Below are 16,844 nucleotides of genomic sequence, written 5' to 3' on the forward strand. Positions count from 1 at the left end.
GTTCTTGGACTACAGTTCAGCATTCAACACCATAATTCCCTCCAGGCTTGACAAGAAGCTCAGAGACCTTGGCCTTCACCCTGCCTTGTGCAACTGGATCCTGGACTTCCTGTCAGATCACCGGCAGATGAAAAGAGTGGGCTCCCTCACCTCTGCCCCTCTGACCCTCAACACAGGAGCCCCTCAGGACTGTGTCCTAAGCCCCCTCCTTTACTCTCTGTATACCCATGACGGTGTTGCCACTCACAGCTCCAACCTGCAAATCAAATTTGCTGATGATACTACATTGATTGGCCTTATCTCAGATAATAACGAGGCAACCTACAGAGAGGATGTCATCACCCTGACACAGTGGTGTCAAGAGAACAACCTCTCCCTCAATGTTGCAAAAACAAAGGAACTGGTTGTGGATTACAGGAGGACCCAAGTCACCTCAATGACAAACTGTTCCAGCTGCTACCATCTAGGAAGCAGTACCACAGCATTAAAGCCAGGACCAACTGGTTCCATGATAGCTTCTTCCACCAGGCCATCAGACTGATTAATTCATGCTGACACAATTGTATTTCTATGTTATATTAATGGTTCGGTTGTATATCTTACTGTACATACTATTTATTACAACTTACTAAATTTGCACATTGCACATTCAGATGGAGATGTAACGTCAAGATTTTTACTCCTCACATATATGAAGGATGTATGAAATAAAGTCAATTTAATTCTTTCCCATTTAATTCTTGACTCCAGAGAACATTCTCGACCTACAATAACTTTGGCCCTCCGTACATTTTGACATTTATCAACCAGTGATGTAATAACTGAAACCAGTTCAGAATTTAAATCAACCACTGAAGGACTTATTACACTTCTCACATCAGGCAAAGTCTTCCCCTCACTCCACAAAAAAGAGAAAGACTTTCCTTTAAAATCTTCACCCTGAGCTACATTCTCCTCAACTCCGGAGGTATGAACAGGCCATGGACCCCCCCTCACCAGATAACCCTATCCTATTGGGCAGCGTGACTGCAGTCATGTCACTGGTATTCTGGACTAACACAATATTCTTACCAGCTGATTGGTCAAAACACTGTTCAATCAGTGTAACTTTCCCCAATACTTTTACAGAACTCAACACTGTAAGAAGCAGTTTGTTGGGAATTCGGACATCCACCCTGCTCACTACGTGTGGATTCCCCTTTTGTATACACCAAACCTTAATCCTTGCAGCATCAGAAATAAAGTACCTTAATTATGACACACCTCATTTTCCACAAACGTTAGTTTAAACACTGGTTTAAACACACAAGTAAACTGCTTAATCAATCATACAGCATTCGATCGTCCGGATGAGCCCCCACAAATGTAACGCTCTCACCGGGGCTTGTATACAAACTTGACTCGTTAGCTATCTCTGCTAACAACTACGTGACTCAGTGGAGAGAAGGCCACCTTCCATAAGCAACACACCTCCAGGGTCAGTGTGATTTGTGCTCAAGCAAACCGGAAAGTTGGGATGTCCTGATTAGGGAACATTAATTGTACTGAATGCTGTGTAAATACTGCCCCATGCAAAATATGGTTGCCAGAAAAATAACAGATCGTGCACTAACATAAAATTACAAAGGCAAAATATTTATCAGTATTTCAACTTTAACAAACAGTTAACAGAGAAAAAGAAAATAAAAATAAAAGGGCTTATTACAATTAAACCCGTCCAAATACAGGTGGCCCCCGTTTTCCAAATGTTTGCTTTACGACACCTCGCTGTTACGAAAGACCTACATTAGTTACCTGTTTTCGCCAACAGAAGGTGTTTTCACTGTTACAAAAAAAGGCAGCGCGCGCCCTGAGCAGCCAAGCTCCTCCCCTGGAACTGCATTCTAGCCGGCATTGCTTAAACATGTGCTGTATCTGGATTTATGATTATGAAGACACACATTTAGTAATGCATGCATTAAGAAATGATACATTATTTCCTCCAGTGTGATATCACAAAACACAGGACAAACCAAGACTGAAAAAACTGACAATACCGCATAATTATAACTTATAGTTACAAACAGTGTAACAATACCATAACTTGATGAAGAAGTCCGTGAGCACAGTAAAGTTCAAAGTTTCTCAAATGTCCCACATCTCACGCAAACGGGAGAAGGAAGAAAAATTCTCCCTGCCATGCTGACCACAATCCGACTCTGAGTCATCCGAAAACTTCGAGCTCTGATCAGCTCTCTGACACCGAGTACTGAGCGCCATCTCTGTCTGAACGATTCGACCTCCTTCTTGGTCACCAAAAGCAGGCAAGGCCAGGGATTTTGAGGCCCACCCTCCGAAAGATTCATGACCGCACAGTATCGGCAGCAGCGAACGGGCGTTTCAGAAATTTCTCCAGATGTTCCTCTGTGCTTTCACGTCCATTCTCCATCAAATCAGAATTGTCCACGGCCCCTATTTAACAGATATGATATCATTTTCACCAGACAGCTGCGTATGCGCGGCGCGCTTCCATCTTCTCCTCCTGCCATATTTTGTGCATCCGTTAGCAAGATGAGTTCTAAGGTATTGGAAAAGCCTAAAAGAGCTCGTAACAGTGTTACACTTAGCGTAAATCTAGACATAATTAAGCGTTTCGATCGTGGTGTATGAAGTAAGGACATTGTCCGCGCATTGAACTTGCCTGCATCCACCATTCACACTATTTATGTGCAGAAAGAAGAATTTTGAAAGCTGCCGATGTTCCTGTTGGTTCTGCTTGTAGCAAAGTGGTCTCTCTTAGTCGGCATCCAATAATGGATAAAATGGAAAGTCTATTGCTTGAGTGGATTGATGAGTGTACAAAGCGTGGTGTTCCGTTAAGTTTTCTTATACTTAAGGAGAAATCAGTCAGTCTTTTTAATAGGCTGAAACAGAAAGCACTGGATGATGGTGATGAAAGTGTTGTGAAAGTGGAATTTAAAGGTAGTCATAGGTAATTTGATCAGTTTCTGAGGTGAGGGCAGCTTCATAATTTAAGCAGTGGTCCTCAACCTCCAGACCGATACATTGCCGTGAAGAATGCAGTGGTACAGTAGTCGGAACGCACCCAGCACATCTTTAAGAAAAAAGCCGAAATAAGCTAATTAATTAGGTGCCCTCTGGCACGTAAATGTCGGTCCAGATCAGAGGCAATTGCCGATTGCATCAAGTGGTTATTCGTATAAGCGAGCGTTTAACTGTGACAAAACTGCAATTTATTAGAGTCTTCCCGATTCCGGTAAGTGAAGCTACACTCTACATACATTATTTCTATTTTATATAGGCTGTGTATTTTTATGTGTTATTTGGTATGATTTGGCAGCTTCATAGCTTAAAGGTTACTGGAGAGAGTGTTTCTGCTGAGAACGCTTCCGCGAGATTTTCGCTGTGCTGGACAGTGCTGCAGAAAAGTATTTCTACTTTATATAGGCTGTGTATTTATCATATCAATCCTGCTTTTACTATATGTTACTGTTATTTTAGGTTTTATCTGCTATTTGGCATGATTTTGTAGGTTATTTTTTGGGTCTGGGAACACTCAAAACTTTTCCCATAGTAATAAATGGTAATTGCTTATTCACACTATGACATTCTGGCTTACGAACCATTTCATAGGAACGCTCTACCTTCAGATAGCGGGGAAAATCTGTATGCAGATAAATGTTGGAGCTCATTTCTGGAGTAGTTGGGTGCTTCACTTTGACTAGTCACATACTGAACCCACGTTCTACATGAAAGACACCAGGCACAGTTCGAACTTCCCTCGAAGACCATTTTGAATAAACTGGCTAACTCAAGTGTATTGGTACTTCTTCCTTGGAACCATTCATTTGCACAAAGCACTTCTTACAATGGGGTCTCTCCTTCGAATGACATTCTGTGAGAATCTTCCCTTGAACACCACTCTGCAGCTCCAGCCAAAGAAACCCAAGGACTACTTTCCTTCAGAAATTTTCCCACCCAGCTCTCTTGAATCTGGCATTGCATCCCACGGGGCAGAACGTTTCAACACGTACCTAAACAAACCTGTTGGGCTGACACAATATTACTAAATTGGACAAAATGGCTGCTTATCTTGAGCCAAAGTGAAAACGCTAGTCTATGAATCTTACTAGCAGGACACACTGTGTTTGCAGAAAACTGCTAAAGTAAAAACAACCCACAAAATAGCAGTAGAAATCTTTACCAGGCTTTACACAAAGAAGGCATGACAGTGTCTATGTTTCATTAGGAGTTTGAGGAGACTAGGTACGTCACCAAAGACACTCACAAATTTCTACAGATGTACCATGGAGAGCGTCCTGACTGGTTATATCACCTTCTGGTATGGAGGGACCACTGCACAGGGTCAGAAAAAGCTGCAGGAAGTTATGAACCCTGCCAGCTCCATCATGGGCACTAATCTCCCCGATATCCAGGACTCCTTCAAAAGCCAATGCCTCAAAAAGCACCGTCCATCACTGAGGACCCCCCAACACCCAAGACATGCCCTCTTCTCATTATTATCATCAAGGAGGAGGAACAGGAGCCTGAAGACACACGTTCAATATTTCAGGAACAGCTTCCTCCCCTCTGTCATCAGATTTATGAATGAATAATGAACCCATGAACACTACCTCAGTGTTTTTCTTTCTTATCTTTTTGCACTGCTTATTTAATTTAATTTTTTATATATACTTATTGCAATTTATAGTTTTTATTACTATGTACTGCTGTCACAAAACAACCAGTTTTGCTAAATACACCAGTGATATTAAACCTGATTCTGATTCTAAGTCACACATTAAAATAAATACAACCATGACAAATAATGTGACAAGGTTTATGAAATTTCCGGAAGATATGATGTGATATACTGCAAACTATTGTGCAATATTATGACCTCTCTATTGTGTCTCATAACAGTGGGAAGCCTTTTTAACTCTGAAAGATTTTGGGCAGAGCTCATCCTAATGAGCGTTCAGAATGTGACATAGTTCCTTCAATAGCTTCCTGAAGGTTGGTGAACTTTATCCTGAAACTAACTATATAATCCAAAATCACAGTGCTGGCATTACTCTGACAATCTTCCCTTTTGATTTTACAATAGTACTGTTTAACTTGCTGTGTGTTCTATCCAATAGAGATATACAATATCCAAATGTTGCACAATGTAACCACTTTGATAGGGGAAATTTTGAGGGGAAGATTCTATATATTTAGAGTTTCATTTTGGTAATGTTTATAGAACTATCTTGTTATTTATGCAATAACTTGTGACTATTGGTGACATTACCACAGCGAGCTTTAGGCGAAAACTTCTGTTCATTTAAACAGATTTTCCAAGTTTTCAATTCAGCCTGCAACCTATTAGAAAAGTTCAGCATTGACAATGAGTTTCCTACGGCTTCTTGGACAATATCAGTTTATCATAAGTCACGTATTCCTTCGACATTTGACTCATACTGTAGGTGCAGCCTACTCAACCGTTCCTCATTTGGCCCACTACTGTACTCATCACAAAAATCAACGTAGTGAGCCGCCTCTGGTCTTCCAAAACAAGGGCATCCCTCCTTAAATAAGGACAGAATGTTGAGTCCTTTTACATTTTATATTGATAGCAAGATAATCTCCACTCTTGTAATACATTCATATTGTAGTAAAGGCCAACAGTCCAGTTGCCTTCCTAATTGCCTGTTATACACTGATATACCAGGGCACCCAGATCCCTCTTTGAATGAGTATTCTCTACTTTGTCTTTATTTAAAGAATATTTTTATTTTCTCATTTTCCTACCAAAGTGAATAACCTCACATTTCCCTAGACTATATTCCATCTGCCCAATTTGTGTTGGTTTGCTTAACCTATCCAAAGTGCTATGCAGTCTTCCTGTACGCTCCTTGTAACTCCTTCTCTTGTCATTGTATCATCAGAGTGAAGTTCACTGCAGTACCCTCCATCCCGTCATGTAATTCACTAATATAACTATAAGTAGTTGATGTTCCAGCAATGATATTTCTGGCATCCTGCTCGTTTCAGCTTATCAAAATGAGAATGCTTCATTTATTTCAGCAAGCATTAATAGAACATGGAAGGTAGAATAATACAGCACAGGAACAGGCCCTTCAGCCCACAATGTTGTGCTGAGCCAATAAGTAATCCAATGGCTAATCAAACTAATTTCTTCTGCCGAGACAATGTCCATATCCTCCCATTTTGCTCACATTCATGTCTATCTAAACGTCTCTCAAAATGCTAATGTTCCTGCCTCTACCATCATCCCAGGCAGCGCATTCCAGGCACCCACCACTCTGTGTTTAAAAAAAACCATGCCTCCTACATCCCCTTTGAAATTACACCCGCACACCTTAAATGCATGCTCTCTCATATTAAACATTTCAACCCTTGGATAAAGATATTGTCTGTCATTCCATCTTTGCCTCTCATAATCTTATAAATTTCTATCCAATCTCCCCTCTGCCTCTGCTGCTGCAGAAAAAACAACCCATGTTTGTTCAAGCTCTCGTTATAGCACATGCCCTCTAATCCAGGCAGCATCCTGGTAAGCCTCTTCTGCACTTTCTTCAAAGCCTCAACATCCTACCTATAATGAGATGATCAGAACTGTATGCAGTACTACAAATGCAGCCTAGCTAGAGTTTTATAAAACTGCAATTTAACTTCCCGACTTCCTCCTTAACCATTCTATCAACCCGTGTAGCCACCTTTAGGGAGCCAAGATCCTTCTGATCTTCTGACCTTGCCCTTAACTGTGTGCTCTTTACATTTGACTTACCAAGGTGCAACACTTCACATTTGGCTGGGTTAAACTCCATCTGCTATTTCTCCGCCCTTATCTGCAATTGATTCATATCCCTTTGTATTCATTGCCAGTCTTCTGCACCTTCCACCACCAATCATAGTACAATCTGCAAACCTACTAACCCACACATCTATATTTTCATCCAGGTCATTTACATTCATCACAAAAAGCAGAGGTCCCAGTACAGATCCCTACAGAACACCATTAATCACAGACCTCCAGCTGGAATAAGTCCCTACGATCATTACACTCCGTCTTCCATGAACAAGCCAGTTCTGAATCCAACCAGCCAATTCACCATGGATGCATGTACCTTAATCCAAACACAGTACAAAGTAAATTTATTATTAAAGTACACATTTGTCACTGTATACAACCCTGAGATTTGTTTTGCAGGCATACACAGTTATTCCAATAGAATCAATGAAAGACCGTGCCCAACAGGATGGACAAACAACCAATGTACAAAAGACAACAAACTGTGTGAATATTAAAGGGAAAAAGTAATAAATACAAAAGCAATAAATATTGAGGAGATGAGATGAAAAATCCTTGAAAGCGAGTCCACAGATTGTGGGAATAGTTCAGTGATAGGACAAGTGAAATTATTCAGCCTGATTGTTGAAGTGTTAAAACTGTTCCGTATCCTGGTGGTGAGAGTCCTGAGGCTTCTGTACCTGCTTCCTGATAGCAGCAACGAGAAGAAAGTGTAGCTTGGGTAGTGGGAGTCCTTGATGATGGATGCTGCTTTCCTGCGATAGTTCTCCATATAGAAGTGCTCCAAACTTTGAACCCTATCCTTAAAAGTTCTCTCCAGTAATTTTCATACCACTGACGTGAGGCTCACCAGACAACGGTTTCCAAGGTTATCCCTGGTTCCCTTCCTGAATAATGGAACAATATTAGCTACCCTCCAGTCCTCTGGGGCCTCACCTGTGGCTAGAGAGGACATGAAGATATTCGTCAAGGCCCCAATCTCTTCTCTTGCCTCTCTCAATAACCTGGGGAAAATCCCATCAGGCCCTAGGGATTTGTCTGCCTTGTCTGCTCTTCAAGAGACCAAACACTAACTCCTCCCTTAACTCAAAAGGGCCTAGCATATCAATACTCTTAGCACTAATCTCCCTATCTTCCACTTCCTTCTCCTTCGTAAATACTGATGTAAAGTACTCGTTGAGGACCTCACCCACATCCTCTGCATCCAAGCAAATGTTCCTGTCTTTTATCCTTGAGTAGTCCTACCCTGTCCCTGCTTATCCTCTTGCTCTTGGTGTATAGTATGTGTAGAATGCCTTGGGATTGTCTTTAATCCTACTTGCCAAGGACTTCTCAAGGTTCCTCCTGGCTTTCCTAATTCCCTTTTGAGTTCCTTCTGAGTTCTCTATAATCCTCAAGGGCTCTGTTTGATTCTAGTTTCTGAAGCTTTAGGTACTTTCCTGCTTGACTAAAGTGGTGGGAGCAGTGCAGAGAGGAGTAAATAAAAGTATAGAAGAGATAAGCAGAGCAGCCATTGTTGGGAGTGGGCCATTGGAGAGTGTCAAAGCTCAATGGAGGCTTCAGCTCGGAAGAGGCACTGGCACTGGGTAAGTTGTCCAGGTAAGTTTCTGTTAAGTTTCCCTTTTTTCTTACTGCATCAGGGGTACTTAGTGTAGTTTACATGGTCATTGTGTGTTCTTCATGTTGGATGTTGGAGCCCCGGGAGACCCAGAATCTCCCAGGAAACTAAATCTGCATGAAATGCATCCAACTGCATCTCCTTTAAGTACTGTGTTAGGGATCTGGAGCAGCAGCTGGATGATCTTCCGCTTGTACAGGAGAGTGAGGAGATCATCAATCAGAGTTACAGGGAAGTAGTCACCCCTAGGTTGCAGAAGGTGGGTAGCTGGGTGACTGTCAGTAGAAGGAATAGGACAGTGAATAGGCAGTTAGCGCAGAGCACCCCTGTGGCTATTCCTGTCGATAATGAGAATACCATTTTGGATACTGTTGTGGGGAATGACCACCCGGGGAATGCCACAGAGACCATGTTACTGGCACTGAGCATGGTCCCATGGTGCAGAAGGGACAGAGGGAGAAGAGGGAAAAGAGGGGAGCAATAGTGATAGGGGACTCAGTAGTCAGAGGAACAGACAGGAGATTCTGTATACGTGAACGGGACAACCAGATGGTATGTTGCCTCCTAGATACCAGGGTCAGGGGTGTCTTGGATTGTGTCCACGGCATTTTTGAGGGGGGTGGTGGAGCAGCCAGATGTCTTGGTACATATTGGTACCAATGACATAGGAAGGAAAAGCAAAGATGTCCTGAAGAGAGAATTTAGAGAGCGAGGCAGAAAGCTGAGAAGCAGGACTTTCAGGCGAGCAATTTCTGGATTTCTACCCGTGACACACGCTAGTGAGGGTAGAAACGAGTGGATTTGGCAGATTGGCTGAGAAGCTGGTTCAGGGGACAAGGCTTTAGGTTATTAGATCATTGGGATCTCTTCTGGGGGAGGTATGACCTGTACAAAAGGGACAGGTTACACCTGAACCCAAAGTGGACCAATATTATGGGCAGGTTTGTCAGAGCTGTTGAGAAGGGTTTAAATTAACTTGGCAGGAGGATGGGAACCAGAATGAAGGGACTTAGGATAGGACAGATGGTAAAAAAGCAAAGATAGCATGCATTCAGATTGTCAGGAAGGGCAGACAGGTGATAGGACAAAATTGCAGCCAACAGGGTGAGTATCAGTGCATTAACAAAGCAGTATCAGAAAAGGTAGCAAATACAGTACTCGAAATGTTATGTCTCAATGCACAAAGCTTAAGAAATAAGGTGGATGATCTTGTTGCACTTTTACAGATTGTCAGGTATGATATTGTGGCAACCACTCAATCGTGGCTGGTGTAGTTAGGAGCTGAATGTCCAAGGTTACACATTGTGTAACCTTACACAAGGTGACTTACCAGAGGGATAGGAAAGTAGGAAGATGGCTTTGCTGGTAAAGAATGCCATCAAATCAGTAGAAAGATGTGACATAGGATCGGATGATGTTGAATCCTTGTGGGTTGAGTTAAGAAAATGCAAGGGTAAAAGAAATCCTGACAGCAGCTCTAAACAATAGCTGGGATGTGGACAACAGATCATACTGGGAAATAGAAAAGGTGTGCAAAAGGGCAGTGTTATGATAGTCATGGGAGATTTTAACATGAAGGTCGATTAGGAAAATCAGGTTGGTAATGGATCTCAAGAAAGTGAATTTATTGAATGGCTATGAGATGATGTTTTAGAGCAGCTCGTCACTGAGCATACTAGGATTCTAGGGGATCAGCTATACTGGATTGGGTGTTATGTAATGAACTGGAGGTGATTAGAGAGCTTAAGGTAAAGGAACCCTGAGGAGACAGTAATCACAATATGATTGAATTCAACTTGAGATTTGATAAGGAGAAAGTGAAGTCTGATGTAGCAGTATTTCAGTGCAGTAAAGGAAATTACTGTGCTACTGCTTGAGTTCCAGTCACCTGGTCAGGCGCATTACCCAACACCATTTCCAGTACAGTGTCAATCTAAACCACTTGCACTCAGAAGCTCCCAGTTTATGTTAGCGTAGTTGAAGTCCCCCATGACAATAAACCTTCTGTTTTTACACCTTTCCTTAATCTGCCTACGCACCTGATTCTCGATATCCTGGTGGCTATTGGAGGTCTGTAGTACTGTTCCTTCAGAGTGATTGCACCTTTCTTACTTTTGAGTTCTATCTATATAAAATCTTTGGAAGAACCCTCCATTATGTCCCCTCTGACTACAGCTGTAATATTGTTCCTGCTTAGTAGTGCAACTCCACTACCTTTTTTACCTCCCCCTCTATTTTTTACTTAAAAAAATTGAAACCAAGGCACATTAAGCACCCTTTCCTGTCTCTATCTCAATTGCTGTGGAGTAACATTTAATGAGGCTCCCTATTTTTTGGAAATCCAAATATACTACATCTGCTGATTCCCCTTTATCTTGTCATAATATCTTCAAAGAATGCCTCTTACAGTGTTGAGTCTTCTTGATTTTCATGTAGTTTTCAAAGTGATCTGCAGCTGTTTCCTTAACAATGAATTCCAGCATTCTTCCCAGTGGCAAGTATAAAAGATAACTAGTCTGTACTTTTCCCTTACCTGTCTTCCTTCTCTCTTGAATAGATTATTACACCTACACTTTTCCAACCCACTGGGGTCTTTTCAAAATCTAGATAAAAAGAAAATAAGAATAAGAATCAGAATCAGGTTAATTATCACTGGCATGTGACGTGAAGTTTGAACAATACAATAATGAACAATACATGTACTATCTCCATAGCCAATTCCTTTAAGATCCTAATTTGTTGTCCATTATGTCATAAAATTACCAAAATATTGTGGTTAAGTAGCTAAAGACTAAGTGTTTATTGATCTGGATACATAACAACAAGTGAATTTAAGTTGATGCAAATAAACTCTGGTATTTATTTTGAAAGGGTCATTTCAAGGTCCATCATTTCCTTCAAATCTTTGATTTTTTTTATTTATACAAATCTCTATTTGCTTATCTTTTAAAAGCTACACTCATCTTGACTCATTTTGATTTTTACTATATTCACTCAATACTTGCTTGGAAACACAACCGCAATAGCACACAGTGGATATTATGATTTTTTTTATAACACTGATAGGAGTTCACTTAGGTTTGATAACCAGCACTTATTTTTTCTCTCAATCTTTTCTTAACAAAATAAATAAATGTTGTGGGATGTGAAGGATGAAAAAAAAAAGTTACGTATACAATGTCAAAACAGTAAATACAGCATGGTATAGTTAACTTATTATTTGTTGTATTTTCTGACCTTTGAGGCTTGCAGCTTTTATCCATTCTGATGTGATTAGTAAACTAATAAAACTTGCAGAGCTTTTACAACAATTTTCCATAATAAATGTCAATGAGTTATTGTGGCCTTCCAAGTAAGACGTGAGTTCACATGTCCTTCCAGTATTAAACAGTCCAGCAAGCCTCTGGGGATAGGTTTACATGTCATTATTGCAAAGGAAGCCTTTAAATGATCCCATTACTAATCTCCCAGAAAACCTGAAAAATGTGCTGCATTATTTTCATACAGTCAGATTTAGTTGCTGTTATAAGATCCAAAGCAGAGATTTGTATTTCTGTACTCGATTCCGGTTTTTGCAAATATGAAAAAGCTAAGTGCTATGCAAAATTTCTCTTCAGTTTTGCCATAGAAATTGCTTTAAGAGCTGATGTGAATAGCATTTATTATTACATACTCAGAAATTCTTGAGGAGGGTACCAGATCCCAGCAGCTGTTTATATATTCTGGCCTCAGATTCCTATTTTGTTTGGAGTGGAAATAGTTATTTAGAATTATTGAGCATCAAAGCAAAGCAGACACTTATATGGCTCATCTGATCTGCTCCTCCTGTTCCAAAGAGAAATCCATTTTGATCAGACTCTCCAGTTCTACCTAAAATCCCTGATTTTTTCCTTCGTGTTTTTATCTTTTGAAAACTACAATTTAATCTATGTTTACCACATTTCCAAACTGTGCATCCCCAATCCAAAACACTTGCTGCATAAAAATAAGCCTCTTCTCTCTGGTTCTTTTACCAATCAACTTAACATTTTTAGATAATTGAAATTAAACCATGGGACGCAGGTCCTCTTTATTTGTTCAGTTTAAACCATACATTTATTTAAGCATCTCTACTAAATCTCCTCTTAGCTTTCTGTTTTCTAAGAAAAACCCCAGGCATCTGATATATTCTAATCAGCTTCATTCCCCAAATTATAATTTTGTGAAATACTGTGTCTGTTGTAATGTCAAGCTTTGTGGATGAGGTTTTTATTATATTAAAAAGTCTTATTAAAAATGCTTCTGTTTGAAACTGCCTTTGCTGGTCTGCTTAATGATTTACCCAGGAGGCTAGGGTTACAGGTTTTACACAGTTAACATGAAGCCAAATTAAAAATGTAATTTACTGTATTATTTATTATCTATTATGTAAAAATGTATTATTTATCAACTAATAGCAAATGGCATATTTAAAATATAAATGTAAAAGTTTTAAAGTAGTCTTTTACAGTTTTTTTGCCTATCAATGTCAAATAGCCTTTATTTTAAATGGCTAACAATAAGAATAATTGGCTATAATAGAATTCTTCCATGTGAGATCTCAGCCAATGATAATTTTTGTTGTTCTAACATAATAGAGAATATAACAACAAGTCAAATATATTTTGAATTAAATAGTCTAAAATTGTTTAAACAGTTACTTGCCAAAGACAGTGGGAAAATGTGACCTTTTAATTATAAATTGAACTCTTAAAATTAAGGTATTTAAATTATCCTTCCTATCCATAGGTTTTGATAATCATAAATTAATTAAGCACTTGTAGGCTAAAGAGGGAGCAGGAAATCAAGAAGGCAGATGTGAAGAGAGGTCATTGCTACACTGAGAGAACTGTTAATTAGAAAATTTACAGGATTGTACAGTTGATGAGCTCAGCATTGAGATCTGTTATAAATAACTAAAATGACTTTCTAAGCTGCATTATTCAGAAATAGCATGTCGTCAGATTAATGACAGCTTGAAAAATTATGAGTAACTGGAGCTTGGAGTCCAGCACTTCAGTAGGATCAAATAGACAGAGGTCTGTAAGTCACAAGGGAATACTGGGAAGTAGCATGGGTTAATTTGATCTTTCTTAAGGGAGTATTTAATCCTGGACTGCATCATTGGAATTTGAACTCCTTTGGTTTTAGAAAAGCATTGAATGACTCGCACGGTGTTATAAATGTTAATATTTTGGTAGGTTTTCTCTGTTTAATCTTAAAATGTACCACAATATGATTGACAGATTAGAAATCTTGCAGAACTAGATAAACACAGTGACATCTTGAAGCAGTGTAAGAATAAATTTTGATTTTTACTCTTTGATTTCATGCAAAAAATATTCTCCATAGCTTGACAATGGGACAGGAAAAGGATTCATCCAGTAGCAACTATCTGTAGCACCATGTATCTTATCTATAAAGAATATTGCTGGTGCAACATGGGTCCCCAATAATATTTGAACTCTGTTAATTGCAATATGTTGGGAATTTTTGCATAATGTAGTTTACAGTGGATCAGCTGAACAGCTTCAAAAAAGTTTGTAATTGGGAGAAAATCATATCAATTACTTGTGATTACTGCAGGTAGATAAAAGGTCATTGCAAGACTCTGTATTTATATATGTTTTGCTGTATCTATCAGTTCCATGAATTACATGCAATATTTTCTGTTTAACTTTTTTGAAGACCAATGGAAATATACTGTATATCTCAAAATAAAAGAGAAATACTGCAGATAAAGCAAATGTAAAGCTTGAGTTCTGGAAACATTAAGCAGGTCAAGTCAGGTAGCAAACTGTAATTATATGCCCTTCATTTATCAGTGAATGCACAAAATTCACAATAATTTATTATGGCTGTACAATGCCTGTCAAATCTGTGTAGTGTCGCTTTTGGAAGAATGGGATGCAATATTATTGAGACAAATGTGATTCAGGGAGCAATTGATAAGGTAAATATCAAAGGATAGTTTTTCTTATTTGAACAATTTTGTAGCGGGGCAAAGCCAGAAATTCAGATTAAGAAATGAGGAGAAATTTCTTTCTGAAAAGGATTATAAATTCTAGGAATTCTCTCTCAAACGCTCAGTAAAATTGGTTAAGTCTGAGATTCAATCACAAACAAGGGAAAATCTTCAGATGCAGGAAATCTGAGTGATGCACTACCAATTACTCCAAAAGGCTGGAAGTAGAGTAAATACTGAAAGGCTTTTATTATCAGTAAAATGGGACCTCATCCATGCTGAGTATCTGCCCCTGGACTGAGAAGAGGAGCAATGACACAATCGCCTTTATTCAGGGATCTGCGGGAGGAGCCACAGGAGCAGTCAGCAGAGGGGCGTGTCCAGACAGGTAACCCAGTTACAACATATATATATGGTTTACCATATTCACCCCTCCTTTTTAAAAAGAGTCCCGCGGGGTGAAGAGACTGACAATATTTAAAACAAGTATATTTACAGGTTAAGTCTATCAGGCGGTCGAGTCCGTCGCTGTGACCTACGTAGCACCAGCGGTGATTGCATCAGCGATGGCGGTTATGCTGTCTCCAGCCTGACTTGAGGTGTCAGCATTTTAGGCGTCGGTAGTCCCTCGTGCGTGTGCGTCGCGCCCGATATGGGAGTGTCGTGTGGTGTCTGTATAGGGTTTGGGGTGCGCGGTGTCTCGTGGGTATATATATTGATGGATAAGGGGTTAATAGTCACGACGGAGTGTTCAGGGTAGGGGCCCGGAGCTCCTGCGGGCGCCAGGTCGCGGATGGAGACCGTGTCCTCCCGCCCATCAGGTAAAACCACGTAGGCATACTGAGGGTTCGCATGAAGTAAGTGAACCCATCAACCATTGGGAAGTATTTATTGCTCCTCGCATGTTTCCGGAGCAGCACTGGCCCCGGGGATGTCAGCCAAGTTGGTAGGGTGGTCCCAGTGGTCGACTTTCTGGGAAAAGAAAAGAGCCGCTCATAAGGGGTGGCATTGGTGGACGTGCATAATGGGGAGCGGATGGAGTGGAGTGCCTCGGGAAGGACCTCCTGCCAGCGGGAGACCGGCAGTCCCTTTGACCTGAGGGCTAAGAGTGTGGCCTTCCACATCGTGCCATTCTCCTTCTCCACCTGTCCATTCCCCCGGGGATTATAGCTTGTGGTCCTACTAGTTGCAATTCCCCTAGCCAGTAGCTATTGGCGCAGCTCGTCACTCATAAACGAGGACCCTCTGTCACTGTGGATATAGCATGGGTATTCGAACAGAATGAAGAGCTTGCGCAGGGCTTTTATAACTGACGTGGTAGTGGTATTGGGCCAGGGGATGGCGAAGGGGAATCACGAGTACTCATCGATAACGTTAAGAAAGTACACATTGCGGTCGGTGGAGGGAAGGGGGCCCTTAAAGTCAACACTCAGTCGCTCAAAGGGGCGGGTGGCCTTGATGAGTGGTGCCTTTTCAGGTTGGTAGAAGTGCGGTTTGCACTCTGCGCAGACTTGGCAGTCCCTGGTCATCATCCTGATCTCCTCAAGGGAGTAAGGCAGGTTCCAGGCTTTCACGAAGTGGAAAAGCCAGGTGACCCCCGGGTGGCAAAGATCTACATGTAGGGTGTATAGCCAGTCGATCTGCGTGCTGGCGCACGCTCCCCGGGATAGGGCATCGGGGGGCTCATTGAGCTTCCCAGGCCTGTACATGATGTCATAGTTGAAGGTGGAGAGTTCGATTCATCACCTCAGAATTTTATCATTTTTGATTTTGCCCCACTGTTGGTTACTAAACATGAATGTGACTGAGCGCTGGTCAGTCAGCAGGGTGAACTTTTTGCCGGCAAGATAGTGCCTCCAGTGCCTAATAGCTTCCACTATGGCCTGGGCCTCTTTCCCCACCGCGGAGTGCCGAATTTCAGGGCCTTGAAGGGTACGGGAGAAGAACGCCACCGGTCTTCCCACCTGGTTGAGGGTAGCAGCCAGCGCAAAGTCAGAGGTGTCACTCTCTACTTGGAAGGGAATGGCCTCATCCACCGCATGCATTGCTGCTTTGGCAATGTCCCCTTTAATGCAGCTGAAGGCCGTGTGGGCCTCGGCTGAGAGGGGGAATGTGGTGGACTTGACCAGGGGGCGGGCCTTGTCTGCGTAGTTACAGACCCATTGGGCGTAATATGAAAAGAAGCCCAGGCACCTTTTGAGGGCTCTGAGGGTGTTGGGAAGAGGGAGTTCCAACAGTGGGCACATACGGTCGGGGTCAGGGCCAATGACTCCATTCTCCACGACACACTCAAGGATAGCAAGTGGGGTGGTTCCAAATACACACACTTGTCCTTGTTATAGGTGAGATTGAAAGCTTTAGCCGCTTGGAAAAATTTTTGGAGGTTGTTGTCGTGATCCTGCCGGTCGTGACCGCAGATGGTGATG

The sequence above is a fragment of the Mobula hypostoma genome, chromosome 15, assembly GCF_963921235.1.
Source record: "Mobula hypostoma chromosome 15, sMobHyp1.1, whole genome shotgun sequence".
Classification (NCBI taxonomy): domain Eukaryota; kingdom Metazoa; phylum Chordata; class Chondrichthyes; order Myliobatiformes; family Myliobatidae; genus Mobula; species Mobula hypostoma.